This window comes from Canis aureus, chromosome 21 (genome assembly GCF_053574225.1).
Source record: "Canis aureus isolate CA01 chromosome 21, VMU_Caureus_v.1.0, whole genome shotgun sequence".
Lineage (NCBI taxonomy): Eukaryota > Metazoa > Chordata > Mammalia > Carnivora > Canidae > Canis > Canis aureus.
The window spans coordinates 20344157-20371600 of record NC_135631.1 but is presented as its reverse complement, the minus strand read 5'-3'; the positions used below and the strand labels follow the sequence as shown (position 1 = coordinate 20371600).

At 35.6% G+C, this 27444-nt stretch overlaps 1 protein-coding gene across 4 annotated transcripts in view; it reads right to left on the bottom strand.

Moving 5' to 3' along the window:
• Window positions 1-27444, bottom strand: part of ELP4 (elongator acetyltransferase complex subunit 4) — a 252914-nt gene that overhangs the window by 86328 nt on the left and 139142 nt on the right. The gene's annotated exons all lie outside the window — the stretch shown is intronic.

Genomic DNA, 27444 nt, shown 5'->3' with positions numbered 1-27444 from the left:
GGAGTCTTTGTCCTTCCCTTCCTTCCCCAGCTAGCTATAGGGCACTAGCCATGTGTCAGAACTCTGCTAGACCTTAGAGATTCAATGATGAACAAGACATTTGTGGTCTCCATATTTATGGAAGTGTAGAAGGGGATGGTAGAAGTAATTGCACTGCAGCATGGTAACTGCTTATGATAAGAGACAGTTAAGGATGCTGTGAGAGCACAAATGAGTGGTATCCAATCCAGACTTGGTGTGGATGGATCAGGGAAGGCCCAAAGGAGGCAGTGACATTTAAACCATAGCATGAAGGATAAATACAAGTTAAGCTGATTGGAGGAGCTGTTAAATGGAGAATTTCAATCTGAGGGAACACCGTGTGTGAATACATCTTTGAGGAACTGAAAGAATTTAAGTATAGCACAGGAAAATTCCTGCTCTGTTGACCCAGTCCTACTCCTGCTCCTTGGAAAAGCCAGAGTGGAAAATCAGGACCCATCATTCTACATAATTCCAAAAAGAGCAACGGAGCAAGAAGTAAATAGTCAATGTTTTGGGACAAGTAAGACACTTTACTGTGTCCTTGAAAATGGAAACCTATGGCTTTTTTTTTAATGCAAAGATGAGGCAACTTGGAAACTGTTCTTTAAATCAAAGAGTTTTCAAAATTCATTATTATAGTAGTAGGGCAACAGAGAGTAAGAAAGATATTCCATCATTGTAAGTACTATAATTTGTTTTAGATTTAATTTTTATTTTTAACCTTTTTAGTAGGCTCCATGCAGGGCTTGACCTCATGACCCTTAGATGAAGACCTGAGCTGAGATCAAGAGTCAGACGCTTAGCCGACTGAGCTACCCATTCACCCCAAAATTTTTTAGATTTCAGATCAAAGCACTGTATTGACCACAGAAACTTAGGCTGGTCACATTATACCTTTAAATTTTAGATGCATCATTGTTAGAATGAGGGAGCTGAAAAAGATGGTCTGTACCCTTCTTTCCTGCTTTAGTATTTGGGCTCTGTTAATAATAGAACCAACAGGATCATAGTATCAAAAATCTGCTCTTTGAGAGTACTGCATTCCTTCAAGTTACCATAGGAATACTTTTCTATTCAAGCAGAGCGGCTCCAATTTTGTTAGATTTCTTTGTTGGGTCTCTAATATGATTTCATAGAAAGAAAGGGTTTTATAGCCTGCAAAATCTGAAAACGATTTGCTACATTGCATCAACCTCCAAAATTTAAATCCTTAATTACATAAAACATGGGAGCAATTTTCCTATTGGTCTGAATACAAGGCTAAATCTATGAGTCCTTGAATGATGTTTCAGTACTCTGAGATAAGATATGTATCATTTAGTAAGAGGCTGATTAAGGGATATAACGAATTCTATCACAATAATCAGCTTTTTGTTAGCTCAGGAAATCTAATTAGGAAAAATAGTATTATAAATATATTCCTAATTCAAAATTGTCATTATAAATATTGTACTCATTGCCCTAAATTTAGAAATAACAAAGAAACTTGTCCTTTGATTAAACAATTGTAAATATATGTACTGTTTTATTTGGTAAGGTTAAAAGAACATTGGCAGTTAGCAAAGTGTCCTAGATTTACTATGGACTATTTTTTTAAGCTTGATGATAAAATTGAGGCTTTATAAACGAGAAAATGATGTACTAAAAGCAAGACACTAAATCAATTTTAAACACCAAACACAATTTATGCCAGACTTTAAAACTCATCCACAAAACATTAATCTACACAAAGGCCAGAAGCTGAATGAAGCATAATTTGTGAAACTGATACCTTTCATCACAACCTCTAACTGAAAAGGTCATTAGATATATTATATCTAAGTGAGCAGCTTATCCCTGCTTCATTACTGATAATTAAGACAAGTAATATTTTCTTGACAGTAATGTGTCCGTTAACAGATATAGTCTAGTTTGCATAAAATAAGCATTAATTACCATAGTACTACCACAGATTAAAAAAAATTAAGTACCTGTATAACATGTCTTCATTATTTTTCCTTTAATTTCTTTAAAGAATTAACAGGCTCAGAAAACATACTGTACATATTAAGAAATTCATCTTTAGTCATGTTTTAAATTCATAAAGTACATAACAAAAAAGATGTTCTGAAAAAATGATCAATGAAAATGAAGGCACTATGACGGTATCATTTAAATTATCTGTACTAACTTGCTTTGTTGAACTACTGTAAATGTAGCTGCTCTTTAATGTTAAGACTCCTTCTTGGGGCGCCTGGGTGGTTCAGTCGGTTAAGCATCTGCCTTCAGCTCAGGTCATGGTCTTGGGGTTCTGGGATTAAGCCCTGCACTGGGCTCCCAGCTCAGCGAGGAGTCAGCTTCTCCTTTTTCCTCTGCCCTCCCCCCCACATCCACTTGTGCTGTCTCTCTCTCTCATAAGTAAATAAAATCTTAAAAAAAAAAATACTTTTTTCCTCAAATAGGCTTCATGCCCAGTATGGACTCCAATGCAGGGCTTGAACTCACAACCCTGAGATCAAGACCTGAGCTGAGATCAAGAGTCAGATGCTTAAGTGACTGAGCCACCCAGGTGCCCCTAATATTAAGACTTCTTAAATCTTAATGTAGGAAATTTAGGGAAGTATGAAATGGTATTCTGGTATTTGAAAGGATTAAAATTACTTCCAAAGTCTCTGCCTCAAAGCCAAGCCACAGAATTATATTAAAAAGGTTTTGAGTAAGAAAGCACATGAGAAAACCTGCTCAGTAAAGAACACATTAACTATTACTAGTAACGACTAATATTTACTATGTGTACCATGGACTTTACAGCATTTCTCTGTTTACCCTCACAGTCATTTCATGATGATAATATTATTATTGTCCCAATTTCACAGTCAAGGAAGAAGGTGAAGTAACTTGTCTACATTAACGTAACTAGTAAGTGGTGGGACAGGTCTGTCTGATAGACTTGAGAGTCTGCACTCTTTTAACTACTATACTACACATTCTTGCCAAACACTTAGTTGTTTCAAGCTAACCAGATATAATTTCTTTTTCTTTTTTAAAAGATGCATTTATTTATTTGAGAGAGAGTGTGTGGGGGTGGGGAGGGATGGAGGGAGAGGGAGAGAGTCCAAAGGGACTCTGCACTGAGTGGGGAGCCCAACTTAGGGCTTGATCTCATGAACCTTAGATCATGACCTGAGCCAAAATCATGAGTCGGATGCTTAACTGACTGAGCCACCCAGGTACCACAAGATAACATTTCTTAAGCATCTACTGGTGCAAAGAACTAGAAGTCAATGGGCTATTTGTTGAGAAGCCTGTGAGAAAACTGACACTTGAAAAGAAGTGAGAGGATTGCCTAGGTGGCACTGTCCGTTAAGTGACAGACTCTTGGTTTTGACTCAGGTCCTGATCTCAGGGTCATGAGATTGAGCCCTACGGTGGGCTCTGTGCTCACCGTGGAGTCTGCCTGGGACTCTCTCTCCCTCTCTCTCTGCCCCACCCCTACTTTGTACACACTCACTCTCTCAAATAAATTAAATCAGAAGAAGAAGAAGAAGAGGAGGAGGAGGAGGAGGAGGAGAAGGAGAAGTGAGAATGGGGACAGTAGTAGTAATTTACACTCTGAATTTTTTAACCAGGTGTCCTTCCAAGTTGGAGTCTACCAGGACAGCACTGAGTATATGGTTCATCCTTGCAAAAAATTGAGCAAAATTGAGCAAAAAATTGAGCAAAAATTGAGCAAAGTACTTAATCTCCTTGCATCTAAGTAGTTTAGTCAGTAAAATGATAATAAGAGACCTAACTTCAAAGTTGTGAGGATTAAATGAGTGAACACAAGGGAAGTGCTGAGAATAGTGTCTTGCTGATACTCTAGATTGTTATATTTTAGTACATATTTAGATCTCATTAAAGAAGGGGGATTCTTCAAGATTTTATTTATTTATGAGAGAAACAGAGAGAGAGAGAGAGGCAGAGACACAGTCAGAGGGAGAAGCAGGCTCCATGCAGGGAGCCCGATGTGGGACTCGATCCCAGGTCTCCAGGATCACACCCTGGGCTGAAGGCGGCGCTAAACCACTGAGCCACCCGGGCTGCCCATGAAGGGGGATTCTTCAAACTACACTTGCTCCTTGTCACCCAGATCCTGAAACTCATATTTTGAGAAGCCATGTTAAGCCACTAGTGTAAGTGTGTCATATCCCTCAGGATTGCTGGCGTGGAAAAAAAATGATGACATTATTAAGCGGGATATTACATATTTATACCTGTAAGAGCAGTTAGTTGGGGGCACAGTGGGGGTGTGTATGGAGGGTGGCAGTATGAAAACCTTCACCAAATTAATGCTCTAGAGGCAATGTGGTCAGGGGAGGTACTATGCTTTGGCAGTGCTCAGCAAAGGTTTTAAACAGATGTGTATTTGAATTCTGGCTCTGCTACTTACAGCCATGACACATGGGTAAGTTATTTAAGCTTTTTGGCCTCTCCTTTTACATTTACATGACAATAAGTGAAACAGAGCAACTGGCACAGTGGGTGACACATAATAAAGGTTAAAAGGTGAGGAACAGTGAGGTCAGGTAACTTTCCTAAGTTTATGTAATTATATTACACAACTAGTCAGTGAGAGAGTCTTCTGCTCTGTGCCATGAGGAGAGCAAAATAAATATATAAATACAGGTGATGAATATAAACCTAAATATATAGTTAGAGACATAAATATGGCTGAAAGGATGGATGGAATGGTGGATAGGTCCTGAAGTGACTAGCATAAGCAGGATAAGGATGAAAGGGTTTCAGTCACAGAAACATTTCAGACATGATTTAGCTGAGCAAAATAGCAATAGTATTGTCATAGCTGTGTGTCAGTTTGAAAAAGATGCCGTAAAGATAACTTTATTTAGAAATTTGATTCTCTAAAGTCCCCGATGATACAAGTGCCTGATTACATGTAAACACTATTATCTTTATTATTACCTTAGGTGGAAAATAACTGTTGTTCATATGGTTTTCTTATTATTTTATTTTTATTTTTATTTTATTTATTTTTTATTTATGATAGTCACAGAGAGAGAGAGAGAGAGAGGCAGAGACATAGGCAGAGGGAGAAGCATGCTCCATGCACCGGGAGCCCGACGTGGGATTTGATCCTGGGTCTCCAGGATCGCGCCCTGGGCCGAAGGCAGGCGCTAAACTGCTGTGCCACCCAGGGATCCCGTTTTCTTATTTTTAGACAAAGTTATAACCAGATAAGAATTTTATGGTCTTTGGCCAAAGGCAAAAATTCTAGGGCCATTTTCTTTAAAGAAATAAACAAGATCATAATAGGATGAGGATAGGAAGCTACTAGAATTATGCTTTCTCATTAATTCAGACTTTGTAATACTAAGGAGAAGAGGATATAGGTTGCATTAGGATAATTGTCTCACATATGAAGTTCTGTTTTACTTTTCTGCAGTCATAGATGCTCATTTAGTGCAAATAAACCACTGCAATATTCAAGATGCAAAATGTGTATTTTCTTTTTAGGAAAAAAAAGTAACTGGTTAATGAGCAGGCGTCATTTGAGTGTCTACCATGTGTGCCATCTCTCACGTGAAGGGAGAAGAGGCAGATGGATTAGACTGGTGAGGTCTCTTTCAATTTGCCACATCTTGAAAGGGAGGAAAACAGCTATGGCCCACATGCCAGCAATTCAGCCTCTAAATCTTGACTTTGTTATCCAGTAGCCATTTGATCTGTGTCAGGCTTCAGGTCTCTCACACGTAAAAACTGGCTAATCTATCTTGCAAGAATTGTTCTGAGGATTAAATGAGATAATGCTTGTGAAAGCACGTGGTGTTTTCTTTTCCATTCCTTTATGAGAGGAACAGTAGTATTTTGGGGGCCATTTCACAGGAACCACCAATATTCCTTTAGTATATAAAGGACTGTAGAGAGCAGAATTATTGCCTCTTAGTTGCCTTCTGGTTTCCATGAGCAAAGTAATGCTTCTTTGTGAGAGAAACCACCACCACAATGTAATCATTCAGGCCTTGTGGCAAGCCTTTGGAATATATTAATTTATTTAATCCTCTCAACTATGCTGTACAAGGTGCTGTTACTGTATCTAGCAGATGAAGAGACCCAGGCAGAGAGAAATTATTTGCCAAGCTCACACAGTTTCCAACAAGTCAGTTGTGGGAGAAACTCTCAAATGCAGACCATTGGACTGTAAAGCCTCCCTGAAGGTCACTAGAGCACACTATTTTAGAGGAAACAGAACATGCGATGTGACAGTAGTGGGTGTAGACTGCCTATTATGAGCACAGAGCTAGGCAGGGGCTTCCACTTGTGTAAGTCTCCCATCCTCCTTTCATCCTCCATTCTGACAAAGGCTTTAACACTAAGAGCAGTTAGGAAGGGGAAATAAGATGTAATATCTGAGTGGGTAAGCCGTTAGTTTCAAGTGGTAAGAACCTACTGGAGCTAAATGCATTCTCAGAGGATAAGAAGACACCAATTAATAATACTTGTATTAGTGTTCTAAATAAAGAATCTGTGCTTATAAGCTTCTCAAACTACCGAAGTGAACTCTGACCAAGGTCTTCATAGGCCATAGGAATTTGGTTCAGCATTTCATTCAGGGACAACGTTAACAAAATGCCATAAATTAGAGAAACCAAACATATTATTCTGTATCTAATTTATTGCTCTACCAGTAATAATAAAAGCTGCAAATAAGAAGTCTCTTCAGTTTTTTCCCTCCATCCCTCACAAATTTGATCTCTTTTTATGTAGACTCAAATTAATGTAACACGAATATAGAAGTTAGGGACTTTCATAATTTCTCTGTCTCTAGGCACTTGGGTATATGCTGTTTACTCTTTGTAAGTAAGTGAATATGCATGTTCATAAAAGAGCACTAACACTGGAAGTTCATTTTCTAGTAAAATATTACTAATTTTTCATCTACAGCATGAATGAAATATAACAAAATGATATTCTATTATGAAATTTCCTTTACTTCACTGTATCTGGTAAGACTTATGCGGAGGGGAGTGTCAAAAAAAGACCAGGAGACTGGAAGGAGAGAATGTCTGAAAGACTGGGTTTGTCTTTAGATTTTAGTTTAAATGCAACTACTTGGGTTATGACTTTCAAAGGTCAATTATTTTTGGCTAAATAAGTAGAAAATTGGTCCTGGTAAGCAGGCATGTATCTCCAGGCATGTATCTCCTGGGGGAGGTTTGGGGTGGGGGGAGGGAGAAACCATTGCATTGCACTACAGCAATGATACAATAATTTCACATTCATATATATAAACAGTATTAGCATAATACCATTCTTTGTAGGAAGAGATGTTAACATTTAGAGGGTTATAATTATTTTAGGAATAATGAATTTCTATAAGGCATCTGTTTTTTCCAAAGTATTTTGGTTAAAGCCTGATTTGCGTGAAAACATAAATAACCTCTTGCTCCAGACTGAGAGCATCAGCAAGCTTTAACAGATGGCCTCATTTAAAAATCATTTGTAAGATATCTCACATTTATCCAACACGCTGTCAACTTCTTCCTTTTATTCAATCATGATTTTACATATTTCTGTCATAAATATTTCTTAATCCTGTGCAATTATAGAGATCACACAATTTAGTATTTATACTTAATTTGGTTTGGGTCAACTCTGATCCTTTAAAACTTATGCCACTAACCAAAGTATTATAGAATCATTAATTATAGAAAAATATAAAGTTTAACATTAACTCACAAAAATGCAAACAAAAGCAACATTTTAATCAAGGAATAAGTGGGAAAAACAAAAGAATTGAAAAACTCCATTGTGCATCTTTCCCTGGCTCTTATTTTTTCTCTTATCTTTCATATTCAAGAACCTGGAACACAGTGGATACCTGCTGTCTCTATTTCTTCACCTCTCATTCACTTTTAAAAAAACTGCAAAACCCACTCAGTCTTTAACCAATTGCATGCAATCAAGGTTTTGTACCCCATATCCCTGAAATTTCTTGGCCAATGGCCACCCATGATTCTTATATTGCCAAATACAACCACTCAGTTAGTGACTTTCAATTCATTGCTCAAGGCATGTAGCATTCATTGTTCCTTATTCTCTCCTCAAAATTCCCTCCTCCTTCAGTTTCCATGAGACCACTCTTCAGGATTCTTTTCCATTCTCCTCTTCTAAATAAGCATGTTTTCTCCTCTTTCTTACTCTAAAGACTTCAACTACCAGCTATATAGCAATGATTCCCAAATCTATATCCCTGGCTCATATATCTCCCCTGAAGAAATTCGCACATCCAAATGTTCATAGGTTACTTCCACCTGCATGTCCGAAATTGCACCTTTTCTTAGACACTTGTCCCATCAAGTCACTCAAATCAGAAATTTGGGAACCATCTTAAACTCTTCTTCCCTCACCAAGTGACTAAGTTCAGTTGATCTTATATCTATCAGGTTCTTTTCTTAGTTTGGGTCATGATAGTAATGATAATGACCTAGATTCTTACAACATTTTTCTAACTGGACTCTGCCTTCAGTCTTGCCATCCACCCCAATTTATTTTTTCAGATTGTTGCCAGAGTGATATTTCCAAAACACAAGTCTGATTGGTATTCCTTGCATAAAACATTTACATTAAAAAAATTTTTTTTAAAAAAGATTTTATTTATTTACTCATGAGAGACACAGAGAGAGAAGCAGAGACATAGACAGAGGGAAAAGCAGGCTCCTTATGGGGAGCCCGATGTGGGATTCGATCCCAGGACCCCGGGATCACGACCTGAGCCAAAGGCAGATGCTCAACCACTGAGCCACCCAGGTGCCCCATGCATAAAATATTTAAATGGCTCCCCTTTACCCATGGGAGAGAATTAAAAAAATCATCTTTTCTGGAAATAACATTATGATCTGGCTCTCTCTTGGAAAAAAAGGGACTTCCTTTCCTTATCCATGTTTAAACTGAAGTCTTAGAACACCTAGGTGGCTCAGTGGTTGGGCATCTGCCTTTGGCTCAGGGTGTGATCTTGGAATCCTGGAGTCGAGTCCCACATTGGGCTCCCTGTACGAAGCCTGCTTTCCCTCTGCCTATGTCTCTGCCTCTCTGTGTCTCTTATGAATAAATAAATAAAATCTAAAAAAAATATAAATAAACTGAAGTCTTAATGAGATAGATGCTTGCATCTAATTATAGTAAATATGTGCGCACTTAAGATGCTTAAGATTAGAAGGCAGTCCATACCAAAAAAAAACCAACAGGAACTTGAAAGATAAAAACTGTGATACAGGTACAATGCAGAATAAAAATTAGAATTAGGAAAAGTAATAGACTAGACTTATTGGCATTGATAAGAGAAACTGGGTAACAGTTTGAACTGAATTAGGGTAACATTAACAAGACTACTGAAATACAATATCTATATATAATTTCACGAGTGGGCGTGGCCTTCATCTTTGATAAGTAGAGTCCAGAGAGAGGATCAGAAAAGAAACTGTATTTTAAGGGACCATAGAGATATTGTGTAGTGAATGACCCCTTGAAAAGACATTTCCAGTAAGTAATTTTCATGCCATAATGTATTAGTGTGCTATAATCATTTAAAAATATATAAAGAAGAAATAGTATATTTTAAAAATAAACTATATTAATGAAATTCATGAAAGTCCCTGCATTTCATGTGTTTCTATTAATTTATTAAAGTTTGAATATAAATATATTAAATTTCAACTTTTTGTTAAAAATTTGCAATTCATCTCACTGTTCTTGTGCACTGAAACCCATCTCAACTACATAATCAGAAATATATAGTGGAAAAAATGGACTAGGTGAGTAAATTATTCAATAATTCAAGATGTCTTTTATCAAATAAACTTCCTCTGTTCTTTCCTTTTTGCATAATTACTTTTAAAAACTTTTTAGGGATCCCTGGGTGGCGCAGCGGTTTAGCGCCTGCCTTTGGTCCAGGGCGCGATCCTGGAGATCCGGGATCGAATCCCACGTCAGGCTCCCGGTGCATGGAGCCTGCTTCTCCCTCTGCCTGTGTCTCTGCCTCTCTCTCTCTGTGTGTGACTATCATAAATAAATAAAAATTAAAAAAGAAAAATAAAAACTTTTCAGTATTATGTCCTAAAGTACCAATTTATGCTTGTGTGTGTATAAATCTCATTTTATAATTTTTTAGTAAGATCAAAATCAAGACTAATAACAGTACCCTAGAATTTCCCTGCACCCGTTTCTTGATACTACCCATGAAGATAGTCTCCTGTGTTTTTAAAACTTTGTTCTTTATTGAAATATACTGGAAATGAATTTTATATATGGTGTGAAAGAGAAGTCAAGATTCATTATTTTTAATTAACAGTACTATTTATTGAAAAACCCATCTTTTCCTATCTGCAACACAATGTTATTTTGTCATGAAACAAGTAATCACATATGTGTTGGTTGTTTCTGAAGTCTTTTCTACCCCATTTACTTATTGATTTATACTTGTGTCAATAACATAAGTCTTGATATCTGGAAGTATAAAGTATTCTAGCTTTGTTATGTGTAAAGATTGTGTTCTTGGCCCTTTGCATTTTCTTAAAAATGTCCACAAAAATTTTTGTTCAAATTTTGATAGGAATTGCATTTAATATAGACATCAATTCTAAAGAAAGTGACACATCAACTTATATTTGTAGTAGATTTAGTCAGACATTCAAAGTTGTGTAGGGTGTGGCAATTCTTTGTTGGGTGGGAATGCCCAGAGCATTAGTGGATGTCAAATAACCTAACCTCATTCATTAAATACTACTGACTATCCCTATGATAACCAAAACCATGTTGATATCAAAGGGTTAAAAAACTTACCTAGTGAAGTCTCATTCCTAAAATTAAATTCTATGATTTTTATTGTTCATTCATTTAATAAACATTTACTTATTACCTACTAAGTGGAAGCCACAGTGCTTTTAAAATGTTGAGCTGAATTAAAGTCCTTAAATAAAGAGTTCTTTTCTACTTTAATAAATTCAAAACTTATATCTAGGCAATTGAATTTACCCCCTAATATAGATTAGACAAATCCCTTTATATAACAAATTTGAACTCTATAAAACAGAAATAATGTCTTAATTCATTTTGGTACCACCAGTGCCTCCCATACAGCAGATTCTCAATTAGATGTTTGGCAAACAATTTTAATATACTTTAAGATAATTTTAATTCATTTAAGACTGTAGTCTCAAAATGTTCTTAGCCTTGGAACTTGCAAAAAAAGATAATGGGTTTAAATGTCCACTCAGGTAAACCTCACCAGTATTTCATGAAATTTAGGAGATCTTTTTCCTTATTTTATTCCATCCTGGAGTAATACTCATATTACTCATTTTGTCACTTTGCAACTTTAACATTATAGTAGTTTGACATGGCTTTTAAACTATGTTTTTATCAACTTGAAACTGCATATATTTTGACCTGCTACAGAAAAATAATAAATGAAAGATTTCCATTAGCTGTATGCAAGCAAAAAAAAACACACACACACACACACACACACAAAACCTTTCAAGCTTTGCATTTTTATCATGCTTGCACAAGACACCATAAAAGCAAAAATCTCAATACTTACTTACAAGATATGGCACAGAAAGAAACTATACATTTGTGTGTAAAATAAGCTGTTCCAAAAAATGAATTACATGGCTAATGTTATATTAAATTAATTAGAACATAAAGATACAAAGAAATATACTGATGAGTTTGGGCTTCAGTGGGAAAAGAGAGAAAATAAATAAATATAAATACTTGCTTAGTGACAAATATCCTCATTCAGTGAAATATTTTGGCACTATGGATGAAACAAAGGCATAGAACATAGAATTCCTCACCTCAAGGAACTTATTGTCTAATAGACAAGTGTCAAAATAGGCACAGTATAAATAGAAAGGAATGACATAAATATTTGATAATCCAAATGACGTTCACTATACAACTCAAATACATTCTTTCTGTAGCTTTCCCTGAACATGGTTTAACAAGCACCAGAATTACTGCATTATTAGTCTTTGCATAACATTTCACACCTCACTCTATTTTGTACCAATCAATCTTTATTATAGTTATTTGTTTACATATCAGTTTTCTCTACTAGACTATGAGACAGATATGTCTCATATGACAGACTATGTATATAGATATTTATATACATATATATATATAAATATAAATATATCCAACCTATTTATAGCCTGGCACATGGTAGGAACTCTTACCAATATTTAACGAAATTGAACTAACATAGTATTGTACAAAATGTACAAAAATGAGAGAACTGAAAAATAATACCAAAGTGCTAACTTGACAAACAAGTAGCGAACAGGAAACAGAGAGAGAGAGAGAGAGAGAGAGAACCAAGGGTGGGGGAAGAGGGAGAGAGAGAAGGAGAGGGAGAGGTGTAAATTCTGAAAATGTATGTAGGATCTCAGTAGAAACAGGGAAGGAGAATATCCTGAAAGTAGAATTGGTGTGATCAAGGTAGAGTTACCAGACTTTCTGCCTCTGCATCTTTCTAACTCTAGTAGCTAGCAGGGAGGATAATTTTATAAACAAGCACTTAAGAGTCTTATAAATGGACCATGAATTTTATACTCTTGAGAGTAATCTATGATTCTTCCTTCCATCTTTTGTAACTGGCAAACACCAAGTACAGTACCGTCAGGTCTTCCTTTACCATATTTCTTAGATATTCAGTTTGTTCGAACTGTTGTGCAGTTGGATAAGACATGTTGAAGCCTAGACTGCTGGGTCTCAGACCTATAGGACTTTACTTGGTGCCATGAGGCAACCCAAAGGTTTGTCCTAGACTGGTAAAAACAAGTAAGATTGGTTTCTTTCTTTTTTTTTTTAATTTTTATTTATTTATGATAGAGAGAGAGAGAGAGAGAGAGAGAGAGGCAGAGACACAGGCAGAGGGAGAAGCAGGCTCCATGCACCAGGAGCCCAACGTGGGATTCGATCCTGGGTCTCCAGGATCATGCCCTGGGCCAAAGGCAGGCGCCAAACCGCTGCGCCACCCAGGGATCCCGTAAGATTGGTTTCTTAAGGAAGTTATTTAACCTCTCTGCACTTCACATTTGAAAGACAGGGATAATAATACAGCTTTATAAGGTTGTTAAGAATTCAGTGAGTTAGCATGTGTAATTTGTGCAGTGTCTAGCAGACTTTAAGTACTCATGAAGTATTGGCTATTGTTGGGGTTAATATTTTCTAAACTATCATTAGCATCTTTGGGGGATAAGAAGAGAAAGAATACTCAGATGAAGATAAATTCAGAGAGGCTGTAAAAAGACAGTTTAGTGGAAACCAAAGAGAAGAGATAATAAAAAAAGATACGTGGGGAAAAAAGACATATGATGTAAACAAGGATAAGAACACAAAATTCTAAATAGAAAGAAGATACTTTAGTGTAATAACCTCTCTAATAACTTTGCACATTAAAAAAAATAAAATAGTATAACCCTGGGCATCACATGATTCAACAAGAATGTTCTGAGCTAATGTTTCCTGAGAGATCCTTATTGGTGTCACTTAGTAAAAATTATGGTGCTTTGTTAAGTGTGAGATTTATTTGCAACTCCCAATTCAAGCTGGAAATGACGTTTGCCATAAAAAAGAAATTTAAAAATTTCCCTCATCCCTCCTTTCTCAGGACCACAACATGAACAGAAAAAACAGCTTTGAGTCAAAGAACACGGATCCCACAGGCAGAATGTGGCCACCAGGGAGATCAGCGATAGAGAGCATTGCTGGTGGCCAACGCAGAGAGCTACAGCAATGCGGCTGTTCCTGGGGTTGACAAGCAAAGCTGGATTAGTTGAGTCCACCCTTAAGAAAGGTGCAGACATCCTCTCACAGAGCCAACCACCTAGGGCAAGAACAATGCGACTTCACACTGCACCAAAACTACTCCCTTAGCCATATGGGCAATCTCTGGTTTCCTCCTATTGTCTTGGCCTAAGTATTAATACTTTTTTAACTTAATAAAGGCAATAAATTATGTGGTCACTCTAGACGGATGGCATTAGTTCCTAACTAAAGGAAAGGGAAATATTTTAGTCATGTGACTTTGTATAATAAAATATTTATTGTTTCATTATAGTGATTTTAATCACCTTTTTTTTTTTTTTTTTTTTTTTTTTTTTAAAGTAAGCTCTAGGATTGAACTCAAGACTCTGAGATCAGGAGTTGCATACTCTACTGACTGAGCCAGCCAGGTGCCCTGACTCTTAAATCTTTTAGAAAATCCTAAATTTAAGATAAAAAAATTTACATAGATAGATAGATAGATAGATAGATACCTAGGCTGAGTGGACTTTATAGAATCAACATTCTGGTACTATAGTGAAAAACATTAGCAGAACAATGCTCTGTTAATGAGTTCTGATCCATCCTACAGAATTGTCTTAACAGGATTAATTTATATGAGTGTGATCATAACCTAATAGTACAATTTACTTTTTATTTTATTTATTTATTGTTTAAAGATTTTATTTATTTATTCATGAGAGACACAGAGAGGCAGAGACACAGACAGAGGGAGAAGCAGGTTCCTCACAGGGAGCCTGATGCGGGACTCGATCATGCCCTGAGCTGAAGGCAAGATGCTCAGCCGCTGAGACCCCAGGCATCTCCCAATAGCACAGTTTAAAAATTCATCTGTTGGGCACCTGGGTGGCTCAGTCAGTTGAGTATATGCTTTTGGCTCAGGTCCTGATACCAAGGTCTTGAGATTGAACTTTGCATTGGACTCCCTGCTCAGTGAGAAGCCTGCTTCTCCCTTTCCCTCTGCCCCTCCCTCCCTCTGCTCGTGCTCTCTCTCAAATAAATAAAATCTTTTAAAAAAATCCTTAACGGTTGTAAACTCTTTATGAAGTATATTTAAAATAAATTTATTTAGAAAATTAAAATGTGATGATGCCTCAGCACCCATGGCATCTTTCCTCTGCTCAGAAACATTTTATAGCTTTCTGGTGTGTATTAGATTAATTATAAATGCCTCAGCCTGGCATCAACGGCTCTGTGGGATAGAGCTCAAGTCTACTGTTTTTATCTTAAATTTCCACTGTATCTCTCTACCTCAAAGAAACACATGATTTGTTCCTGTTATTCTTTTCACCTCAACATTTCCTCATTTTGTTTGGAGAGGGGCAATATGAATAACTAAAACACTAACCCTTCCCAGACTGCCTGTTGCCTGGGTGGCAATTTGTAAAGTTCTGATCAATGAGTTATAATAGAATTCTATAGAGGAGTATTTGGAAAGTTTTCCTTTCCTTTTCTCCTTCCCTCAATCCCTTCTTCCTGTTGGATTAGAGACCGGTACTTGGAACTGCAACATCATCTTGTGATCATGAGGCAACAAGTATGAGGGAAAGTCTCAAAATTATGGAAATATGATCTTGACATTCTAGAACCACTGAATTGATACCAGCAGCTGCTTACCTTCAGATTTCTTGTTTGTCTGAAATATAAAGCTTTATTTACCAAAGCTTCTATCAATTAAGTTTATTTTTACATGCACCTGAATCATGTCCTAACTGACATATCTTCTCTCCAGGTTTCCAGATTGATCACACATTACCTTCTTTTTTAATTTTCTCATTTGCTTTCAAACAGACGAAGCATCTTTGTCTTCTATGAGCTCCATAGCATTTTGTGCTTGTTTTTATGCTTAGAATATTTTGTCTTGTATTGATTTTTGTATATTTGCTTAATCTCTTCTACTACTGTGTTCACTTTCTGGTGTAAGAATAGTGTTTTATTTACATGCTTTATACACAGCAGGCTTCTAAATATTTTTTCTGAACTGACTTAGACTAAGTATATTACACTACAGTATTCGTGTTTACCAATAATTCTACATATTATGAATGATGTAAAGCTTGTGCTGCCTACAGATATCTCCTCACAGTATAGAACCAACTATAATTATATGTGGCTGCTGGATGAATTAAAAATGCTTCTTTCTGTTGTTTGGATACATGTTCCTTCCGGAACATGTACAGAAGTCTGAAGTCTTATTCTAGTCCTGGTCCCAATTTGCCCTAGGATACAAAGCTGAATTAAAAATAAAATAAAATGTTCCAAACTAAATACATGAGTCTGAATTTTTATAGAAATATAAGTCACTAAGCTGGTTAATTCCAAGTGTTAGTATTGAACCAGGATGCACTGACATCTACAGGTTCCATCAAGAAAACTTAATCACAGGTTAATAAAGGTATGCCTATGTTGTGTATTTTGTGATACATGAGTTAATTAATACCTCACAAGTATTCAATTTGCTAAGGTTTGAGTTCCTCAGGATAAACTAATTATATTTTTAATTGAGTACTTACAATCCCTGACAAAGAGAGATTCATTCAGTCCAACATTAACACTTTGCATTAAATAAAATGAGTCTACCTTAGAGTTTTTCTGAACAACTTTGTTATTAAACTCTGTACAAGTTTTTTTTTTTTTAAATTTTATTTATTTACTCATGAAAGACATACACAGAGAAAGAAAGACACAGAGACACAGGCAGAGGGAGAAGCAGACTCCATGCAGGGAGCCCGACATGGGACTCGATCCTGGGACTCCAGGATCACACCCCAGGCCAAAGGCAGGTGCTTAACCGCTAAGCCACCCAGGTGTCCCTCTGTAAAGGTTTTTATAAGACAGTTTATTATGCAGTGTATGGAAGAGTAGTTTAGGAGATCATTCATTTAACACTCAAGGGCAGTGGATTTAAATATATTTTAGTTGTCCAACCCTTACTTCAAATAAAATATATGAAACAGAGTTGAGGCTGGGGTGAGTACACTCAATTTAGTCTTTCCCTTGTCTTTGGCTTCCCTCTCACCCATAATCCAAACAAGCAATTCCAGAGGCACCTTTTACTATCACAAGGGCCATAGTATTTTGAAAACCAATGCTATAGGGAATATGCATTTTAAAAACCTAAGATGCAAATATAGAAATATTTTCTTAAATATCATTTTGGCAAAAAAGGGTTCTTGCCAGTTTCAATACATAATATACCTAACTCAGCTCGTTCTGAAGAAAAGGAACCAATAAAAAAAAAAAAAAAAAAAGAAAAGGAACCAATAAATGCTTAATTTTGTTAATGATGTTATAAGGATAAAAAGTACCTTGGAAACTTCTTGTTTCTAGTGGAATATAAGGAGCTTGGAAGTCATCAGTCTTATTCCCCAAATGAGAAAAAAGCTGAACAAACTGAACTTATCAGAGCAGTGCGGTCACAGGGCAAGCCACTACCCAGAAAATTTTGGAAATGATAGGTAGTTAGCTACAGAGAAACACAACTTACTAGAGCAGAAGCCTGAGGAAAAAAATCTTCACAGGAGCCAGTACTAGAGGAAAACAAACAAACAAACAAAAAACCCCAAAACCCCTAAACTGTAAATGACAAATTGCTAGAAGGTCAGTATGGACAAGTTTTGAGATTACAAAAATCCAAGGGGTGCCTAGTCTGAGATACAGAAAAACTCAGTATCATCGGTTTCAGTTCTTTCAACTTGATGTAAAATTCAATGCAATCCCAAGAAAAATATCAGCAAGTTATTTTGTAGATACTAACCAAATGATAAAAAACTTTTTATGGTAAGGCAAAAGACCTAGAATAGTTAACACAATATTGAAGAACACAGTTGGAGGAATGACACTACTTATTATGTATGGGCTGAACTGTGTTCCCCCCAAATTCATATGTTGAAGATCTAACCCCCATCTAACTCCCAGTACCTCAAAATGTAACGGTATTTGGAGATAAGGTCTTTAAAGAGATAATTAAGTTAAAATGAGTCTTTAGGGTGAGCTCTACTCCATTATGATTGGCATCCTGATAAAAAGAAGAAATTTGGACACAGATATATACAGAAGAAAGACCACCTAATGACACAGGGAGAAGATGGCAAACTACAAGCTGAGGAGAGGTCTCAGAAGAAACTATCTCTGCTGACACCTTGATCTTGGATTTCTGGCCTTGAGAACTGTGGGAAAATAAAATTTCTGTTGTTTAAGTCACCCAGTCTATGGTATTTGTTAGGCAGCTCTAGCAAACTACCTTATTTCAAGACTTAACTCTATACACTAATCAAGACAGTATGATATTGATGAAAGAACAGACCAGTAGATAAATAGAACAGTATACAGAGCCTAGAAATAGACCCACACAAATATAGTCAACTGATCTTTGACTGGACAAATGCGATTTGATGGAAAAGGATAGTCTTTTCAACAAATGGTACTGAAATAAATGGATGTCCACATGCAAAGAATGAACCTAGGTACAGATCCTACACCTTTCACTAAAAAGTAACTCAAAGTGAGTAACAGACCTAAAATGCAAAGCTATAAAATCTTGGAAGATAATATAGGAGAAAATTTAGGTGATCTTGGGTTATATTATATATAACATCAAAAGCAGGACCCATGAAAGAAAAAAATGTTAAGTTGGGTTTCATTAAAAGTTAAAAACTTCTGGGCAGCCCAGGTGGCTCAGCGGTTTAGTGCCACCTCCAGCCCAGGGCATGATCCTGGAGACCCGGGATCGAGTCCCACGTTGGGCTCCCTGCATGGAGCCTGCTTTTCCGTCTGCCTGTGTCTCTGCCTCTCTCTCTCTCTCTGTCTCTCATGAATAAATAAATAAAATCTTAAAAAAAAGTCAAAAAATTCTGTTCTGTGAAAGATACTGTTAAGAGAATGAAGACAAGCTGCAGACTGGGAGAAAATCTTTGCAAAACATATATATATTATATGTTATATAATATAACATAAAAAATTTAGAAAAGACTCTTAAGATTCAACAATAAGAAAAAATACACTCTAATTAAAAAGCAAAAGATTTGAACAGTTGCCTCACCAAAGAAGACACGCAAATGGCAAATAAGCATATAAAAAGATGTTCAACATTATATGTAATCAGGGCACTACAAATTAAAACATCGAGATAGTACTACACATCTATTAGTATGGCTCAAATCTGAAACGTTAACAACACCAAATGCTGGCAAGGATGTTGAGCAACAAAAACCTCCATTCATTGTTGGTGGAAATATAAAATGGTACGACCACTTTGGAAGGCAGTTGGGCAATTATAAAACTAAACATTTTTTCCCATATAATCCAGCATTTATATCCCTTGGAATTTACACAAATGAGTTGAAAGCTTATATCCACACAAAGCCTGCACACAAATTTTTTAACAGCTTTATTCATAACTGCTAAAGCTTAGAAGCAATCAGAATATCCTTCAGTAGGTATGAATGGATAAACAAACAATGGTACATCTATACAATGGAATATTATTTAGTGACAAAAAGAAATGAGCTATCAAGTCACAAAAAGACAAGGAGGAACCTTAAATGTATATTGCTCAATGAAAGAAGTCAATCCAAAAAGCTACATACTATGATTTCTATTATCTGACATTCTGGAAAAGGCAAAACTATGGGGACACTAAAAAGATCAGTGGTTGCCAGAGATTTTTTGGGGAAAAGGTATGAATAGATGGAAAACAGGATATTTTTAGAATAGCTGATATACAGATATATCATTTGATGGTACATGTGATTATATATTTGTCAAACCCACAGAATGTCCACCACAAAGAGGGAATCTTAATGTATACTATGGACTTCAGTTAATAACGTGTCAATACTGGCTCATCAATTGTAACAAATGTATACACTAAAGCAAGATGTTAATAATAAGGGAAACTGAGGCTGGAGCGGGGGTGGTATGAATGTCACAGGGGAACTCTGTACTTTTCTCTCAAATTCTTTGTAAGCTTAAAACTGTTCTAAAAAAAGTCCATTAATTTTTAAGAAGTGTCTTGTATTGGTATTCCAATACCAATTGGAATTGGTATTCAATTATTGAGTATTCCATTCCACTCGTTTATTTTTTAAAAAATAAATTGACGGGATCCCTGGGTGGCGCAGCGGTTTGGCGCCTGCCTTTGGCCCAGGGCGTGATCCTGGAGACCCGGGATCGAGTCCCACGTCGGGCTCCCGGTGCATGGAGCCTGCTTCTCCCTCTGCCTGTGTCTCTGCCTCTCTCTCTCTGTGTGACTATCATAAATAAATAAAAATTAAAAAAAAATAAAAATAAATAAATTGACATAAACTAAAGATCTATTTTTTGCAGATTATAATGGAAGTAGACATCGTAAGGAAACTAATCTATTGTAAAAAAGAGAGAGAGAATATTCTACATTTTAATCTGCTACATAATATAAAGCAGAAGTCTTAAAACTGTAAAATGCATGCCCTTTACAAAGACTCTGTAATGGGTTTTTGGGTATGGATAGTTTTAAACGAATTGAATTTTGAGATCTTTAATTTTCAGTTATTCTCTCCTAAAATTGACCTACTTGAAAACGTACCTAGAGTCTGCAGGTTCTCCTTTCTGATGTGACTAAACTTGGCAGACAGAAGGCATAGCTCTCACCTACCCTGAATCTTAGCATGATGCATTGCTCCCAAGGAAGAGTCCCAAGACTGCAAAGCAACAACAAACCAATGGGGACTTGTGCCTTGTTTCATAATAAAGAGGGGACAAACACATGGCAATGAAAATAAGAAGACTATCCTAGAAACATGTTTATTGTATTTAAAAAATGAAGTCAGAATTTCTTCTCATTGATTTGACAATGATTGCCAATTATGCTATCTTATGAACTTTTTCTATAAATTAAGCTAAATCCTCATTTCATGGTTTTGATAAAAATATATTTAAAGCATACATCTCATAGGTGAGAAATGATATTGTCACTTCACACAATGAAAGATATTATAAATCAACTTAAAATGTGTGGTAAGGTACATGGTTTTAAAATTGTTTTAGAGAATACTCAAACAAAAAAAAAGAAAAATATGATCTATACCATGCCACTTAATATTACCTTGCTTTTTATACCACTTCTCCTGTTTTCCTTTGCTTTTGGGCAAATTCATGTTACTCGATGCCACACTTATATGATAATTTCAGTCTCCTGCATTCTAAATCTTCTTCAAGAATATACTAGGTATCATAAATGCCCTTTCCCTTTAATCTGAAAGCAACGTTTTTCTCACTAGAAATTATAAAGTCCTAAAGACAGCATTTATCTCTAAATATATGGTTACTTAAAAAAAAGAGATGAAAAAAAAAGAATGTATGGCATTAAGCAAATCTGTAGCCAGTTAATTTCACAGTTGATACTGTATAATTCTTTTAGTCACTCTTGTTTTGTAAATATAAATAAAAAAATTGATGCTGGATGAACTAAAAGTAGCTATAATTGAAAAGCTAGAAAGAGAGTTGGCCTTTGGAGTTTGTTATGGGCTGAATTGGAGGGTAGGCATTCACTCAAAATGTGACCCTGGGCAAGTGACTTAACCTTTTTAAGCCCCTTCATTAGACTTTGAGGACTGGCTGTGGGGATTAAATGGTACAATACAGGTAATGTGCTTGGTGTAGTGTCTGCCACTATTAAGTACTCAATAAATGATAGCAATAAGTGATCTATTATTATTACTATTAATATTACCTCCCAAATTCATTCATGCTTGTACATAGCTTAAATAGGGAAAGGGAGGAAAATGAGATAGTTTGGGGGTGAACTGAGACATATGTAACAATAGAAAGTGTTTTTTGAGCACTTTATCATGTGTCAGACTGTTCTAAACAGAGAAAAATCCTTGTTCTTGTGAAGCTCACATTCTGGTAGGAGATGGAAAATGAACATAATAAATGGGAAAATGATATAACATTTTAGAAGGTGGTAAGTGCTATGGAAAATATAGAGCAGATCAAGAGTAACCAGGAATGGCAGATTGAGGGTAAACTACTTTGAAATGGATGGTCAGGAAAAGCTTCATTAAGAAGGTGATATTTCAACAAATATTTGAAGGTGAGGAAGTTAGCTATGAAAAGATCTGAGAAAGGAAGATTTCAAGCAAAGGGAACTGGCAGCAAATGCCCTAAGGCTTGGCATGGTCAAGGAATAGGAAGTATGGCTGAATCAGAGCAAACGTGGGGAGAGGAATAAAACATGAAATCAGAGAATTAAGGCAGCCAGGTGGTGGTGGTGGTGGGGTCTCAGTGGCCACCAAAGTGAGATGGAGATTTGATAGAGAGTTTTGAGCAGAGAAATGACATAGGATGTGTCTTATGTTTTAATGGAGATTTGATAGAGTTTTGAGCAGAGAAATAACATAGGATGTGTCTTATGTTTTAAAAGAATCATCTTTCTGGCTGCTGCATAAGAACAAATTGAAGGAGATTAGTGTTAAAAGCAGATTATCTAGTTAGGAGGCTATTACAATAACCCAGATAAAACAACAGGATGTTTTGGACTGAATGGTAGCATTGGCAGTAGTGAAAATTGGTTTGATTTTTTTTAATAAAGATTTTTATTTTATTTATTCATGAGAGAGAGAGGCAGAAACACAGGCAGAGGGAGAAACAGGCTCCATGCAGGGAGCCTGACGCAGGACTCGATTCCAGGTCTCCAGGATCACGCCCTGGGCAGAAGGCGGCGCCAAACCACTGAGCCACTGGGGCTGCCCGAAAATTGGTTTGATTATGAATATATTTTAAAAGCAGAGTCAGTAGGATTTTCTGTCAGATTGGATGTTGGGTAAACAGTGATTGTGCTGAGGAGAAAAGAAAAATCTTACTCTGAACACCTGGAAAAGATTATATGAATATAGTATTTTCAGAGGTGGGACTTCCACAACGTCCACGGTATAAGTACCTAAGAGGTCTGAAACTAATATGATATTGTATTTCAATGATACTCAAATTTTTAAAAAAGTATGTAAGAGGTGGTGTGAGAAAAGAAACCATGTGTAATGTTTCCATTTCTCACAGTGCCTGCTCATAACTTCAACATTGTATGTGCTTAAGAAATACATACATTTTTTAAAAAGTTTAAATGTATTAATTGCTCTATCACAGTTCCTTCTCATGACTCCCGGGGGGAAAAACTCTATCCATTCAATCTGTCACAATCTCTTTCCTTTCCTGTCCTTATTCTTCATTTCTATTTGACAGTGATGATTTTTCCTGCTTGCAAAGATTTTATATGTTAAGGAAATCGGATGAATAAATAACTACCTTTTCTGTAGGATTACCAATACAAAGAGAAAGAGGAAAAAGAGAGTTGTAGCAATTAGCAAGCATTTAGCTTCAGTAATTTCCAAAGCTTCATTACTGCCACACCATGTACAAATACACCTAGCATTTTTTACAGTCCCAGGTATTTTTTTTTTTAAACTAGGTACCAGAAACTAGAATTAATGAAGATATTGTTACTGATATTATATAAAGAGATAATATTCAACTTTGTTTTGGTAATATGGACAGAATGTAAATTCAGTTCATAAATGTAAAATCAAATTGTTTCAGAATTCCTGTTCCTGAATAAATCATGTTTAGTTTTGTGTCTTCAGGTTTGAGAGAAAAAACATGCCCTGGCATTTTTCAAATAGGCCTTATGTGAAGACCCCAATGCTATAGGGAAGAATGTTTTAGCTCCATTTACTTCCAGTCCTAAAATGCATAAGTGGCAAAATGAAGAAAAATGGTTGGTAAGTCAAGCTAAAAAGGTAACTCATATTAACAGTCTTATAAATGAGGCTTTCTATATCAAATGTTTTGGCATAGCTTTCTAAAATATACACATAATACAGACTTCTATTCAAATTAGATAGAAATACATGTTTCCCCATATTCTACCTTTTATTAAAGAAAATGTGTCAACCAAAGACATGGTGATGACTGGTAGCATCACACTTAGTTTTCCTATTAAAATGCCAAGAGCATGCAAGCAATTTAACACACCAACTCAGAGGCATTTTTTTTTCTTATTTAGTAAGTGAAGAATGTGTCTTCAATGCTCCTCTGTGCATCCTTTATTAAATAAAATGTTCTACAACCTTTAAAATGTTCTAAAAGGTTTTCTAAATAGTATTCTATTAAATGCTCTATTAAATAAATTTTTCAAGAGGTTCTAAACGAGGGACGCCTGGGTGGTTCAGTTGGTTAAGCATTTGCCTTCAGCTTAGGTCATGCTCTCGGGGTCCTGGGATGAAGCCTTGGTTGGGCTCCCTGCTCAGTGTGGAGTCTGCTTCTTTCTCTCCCTCTGCCCCTCCACCCCACTCATGCTCTGTCTCTGTCCCTCTCTCTGAAATAAATAAATAAAATCTTAAAAAGGAAAAAGAGGTTCTACACAGATCTTGTTGTACTGTTTACTTACATAAAAAAAAAAAAAATCAGTTCTCCAATGCAGACTGATGAATTGCTAATAGTATTATCCATGCTAGATACTTCCAACAATCACATTTTGGTTTGTTTTCATGGTCATATACTATATCCCTTAGGTCAAAGGATATCTTAAATAAGAAGTTGTAGCCTAACAGCATCTCTAAGAAATCTTCCAGTTCTGTTAAATAAAGTAACAATAAGCGACTTGATATATAATCAAAAGAATCAATTAACACATCATATTGTGTACTAGGAATTCCAAACATATTTGGTGTGTTTAAAGAAATATTTTCAAAAAAAAATAAAGGAACATTTTCAGTTATCTTCTTTTATTTTTTTATTTATTTATTTATTTTATTTTTTATCTTCTTTTAAATAATTCGTATTACACCTAGAAATGTTTGATGATCAAAGCAGTATAGTTTGTTATGGTAACTGATAATGAGATGAGAGTTTATGCATCAGAACCATGACTTATCAAAAACTACTGCTATATCATGATAGTTTTATTAATTTCTGGGTTTTAGTCTTCCATACTTAATAAGAATATCATCAGTTCATATGGAAGCCATTTGAGAACATGTTATTAGACTTGTATAGTAAATGAATTGCTCATGTAATGGCTAGTTGATTGAATTATTACTTCTAATTTACAGATGCTCAATAAATTTCTGAGGAGTTATATGCAGATTTACACAGTAACAGCATAAACACTATTTATAACAAATACCATTATAACAAAATCCCCTTATGACAAAAGATTTCAAATTCCCAAATGATGGCTTATATATATTTAAAAATAGTAACTGATACAACTTCAATGTAACAAAACAGTTTGTACAATCTCTTTGAAACTTCTACAACAGAGAAGCCCTTAATGACTTATGTAATAACAATGAGATAGATGAGCATAGAGTACACTCACAACTGGCTCCATCACCATTAATTACTTAAAACTAGGTCCAGTTGAGTAGGCTGGTGAAGGCCACAGAGTTATCTATAGAGATGTATCTAGAGGTTTTTCTATCTGTGTAAGAATTTAGGGTTGAGTAGGGTGCCCTACTTATAGTCATCAGCCTCATCCTGCCACCTCACCTCCCTCACCTCCCTTTTGTGCCCCGACCAGAAAAACAAAATGAATACTAAGCAGCTAAAAGATAGTCCCTGCTTAAAACAAAGTTCTTGGTAGGAGTGAAAGAATGGTAATACTGTAGCCAGCCTAGAGCTTGATGACCTATCTTAGCAGCCTGAAGCCCAACCTTAGGTCACATGACTACTTCAGAGGTTCACAGAATTTTGTATGAGGCAGAGTCAGGGGAAGAGAAGTGCTTTTCACAGTCACTTCACAAGTAAGTCTTGTTGCTTTCTATCCTTAGATGCTGTAGCCATTATTCACTGGGGAGCTCAATGTGCTATTAGAAAGGCTGTTATGAGGATATGTGTTTTGGGGTATCGATGTTGAGTTATCTGCATCTGAATATGTGTATGTGTCATTGAAGGTTATTAGGTGCTAGGCTAGGCATTTGTTATGGACCTTTTAGTCTAAGTAGAATAAAGGGGGTGAAATATCTTGTTTATAAGAGCATAAAATCTTATATCTCAATTTAGTGAGCTATTATCTAAAATGTATTAAGTCTATGAAATCATATATAATGTATGATGTTTACTTTTAATGACTGATAATGTGTGAAATTTTCTTTCAGTGGTTTAATATGAAATGAATAATTGCATACTTCCCATTGTAAATCTTAAATACTTTCCAATGGCAAGGCTAGTTAAAATATTTCTGTTCTCATTCTTGCATATTACATGAGCTACAAAATTCACCTTTTAAGTTCTGTTCTCTAGTGTAGAGACACTAACAAATTATTTATTATTATTATTGTTTTTTACAAAAGGCTTCTAAGTGAATAGTTGTGATTCCATGTGTAAGTATGCGAGCAAAGAAACCATTTAACTAACTTTTATGATTTTATTTTGAAAATCAGGCTGATGTGTAAGGAAACTTAGGCCTTCTACTTTCTATTTCAAATCTTTAATTATAAGCATTATACATTTGAAAGGCATCTTAAATTAGGTATTATCTTAGCCCTACCTTTATTTACTTTCACATAATTATCCTGATGAAAGATATAATTATGGCATTATACAAAAGTACTAACCCATTTTTTAAAATTTTTCCTAAGTGATAAACACATTACATATGGATTAAGGCAATAAATCTCCAACTAAAATAGCTAGGATTTAATTGAAAAGTGGAAACTAGAATTCCTAGTTCTTGGTTAAAAAAAAAAAAAAACCTTATGAAAAACAGTATTTGGGGGAAATGCTTTATGAATAAATTTCAAGATATAATTATAATTTTCTAGTTACATAAAAATGTTTATTTTAATGCCCAATTTTAGAGAAGAAAAACTGAGAAACATGTCTTTTAACACCATGGAAAAAAAGCAAAAGGCTCTCTTTGCTTGAATTTTTCATTTTGTATTACTGTGGAGTGTCATGGAGACAGAATCACAATGTGACATTTTAATCCTCATCTTTGATGTCTGCAGCATAAAATTATTACTCTTAGAGCAGTGAGAAGGAGTCCCTATTTAGAAAACAATGAGGCTTATTATGTAATAACTGGAAGGAGAAATCATCCTCTGTAACTAGCAGAGTAGCTTCCAATCCTCTGAAGGAATGGTAAAAGAAGATGGCCAGGACATAACACTTCCAAACTTAATTTTAAACAATGACCCAAATTATCATAAAATAATTAATCATGTTTCACTCAAGTGATAATAGATATAAATGTCAATTGACTAGGAACAATGAATATGTAGGCCCATGGGATATTACTATCCAATGTTATCAAGATGTTATCAACTTGGCACCTCCCCTCTATTTGAAGGGTATATTTTAAATGCTCAGTTGGTTTGGCTTTAATTAGTCATCCTGATGGGTATTCATACCCAATCTTTACCACATGTCTATAGAGGCAAGAGGAAGAGATAATATAGACAAGCTAAAAAAAAAAAAAAAGCATTTAAATTTGAATTAAAGTTATTTGATAGTGTTTTAATGCACTAAAAAAGTTTCTCATTAAAAAGGAGAGTTTTACATAAGCCAAAGATTTAGAAGGAAGTCACTATATTGGTAGGGAAGGGC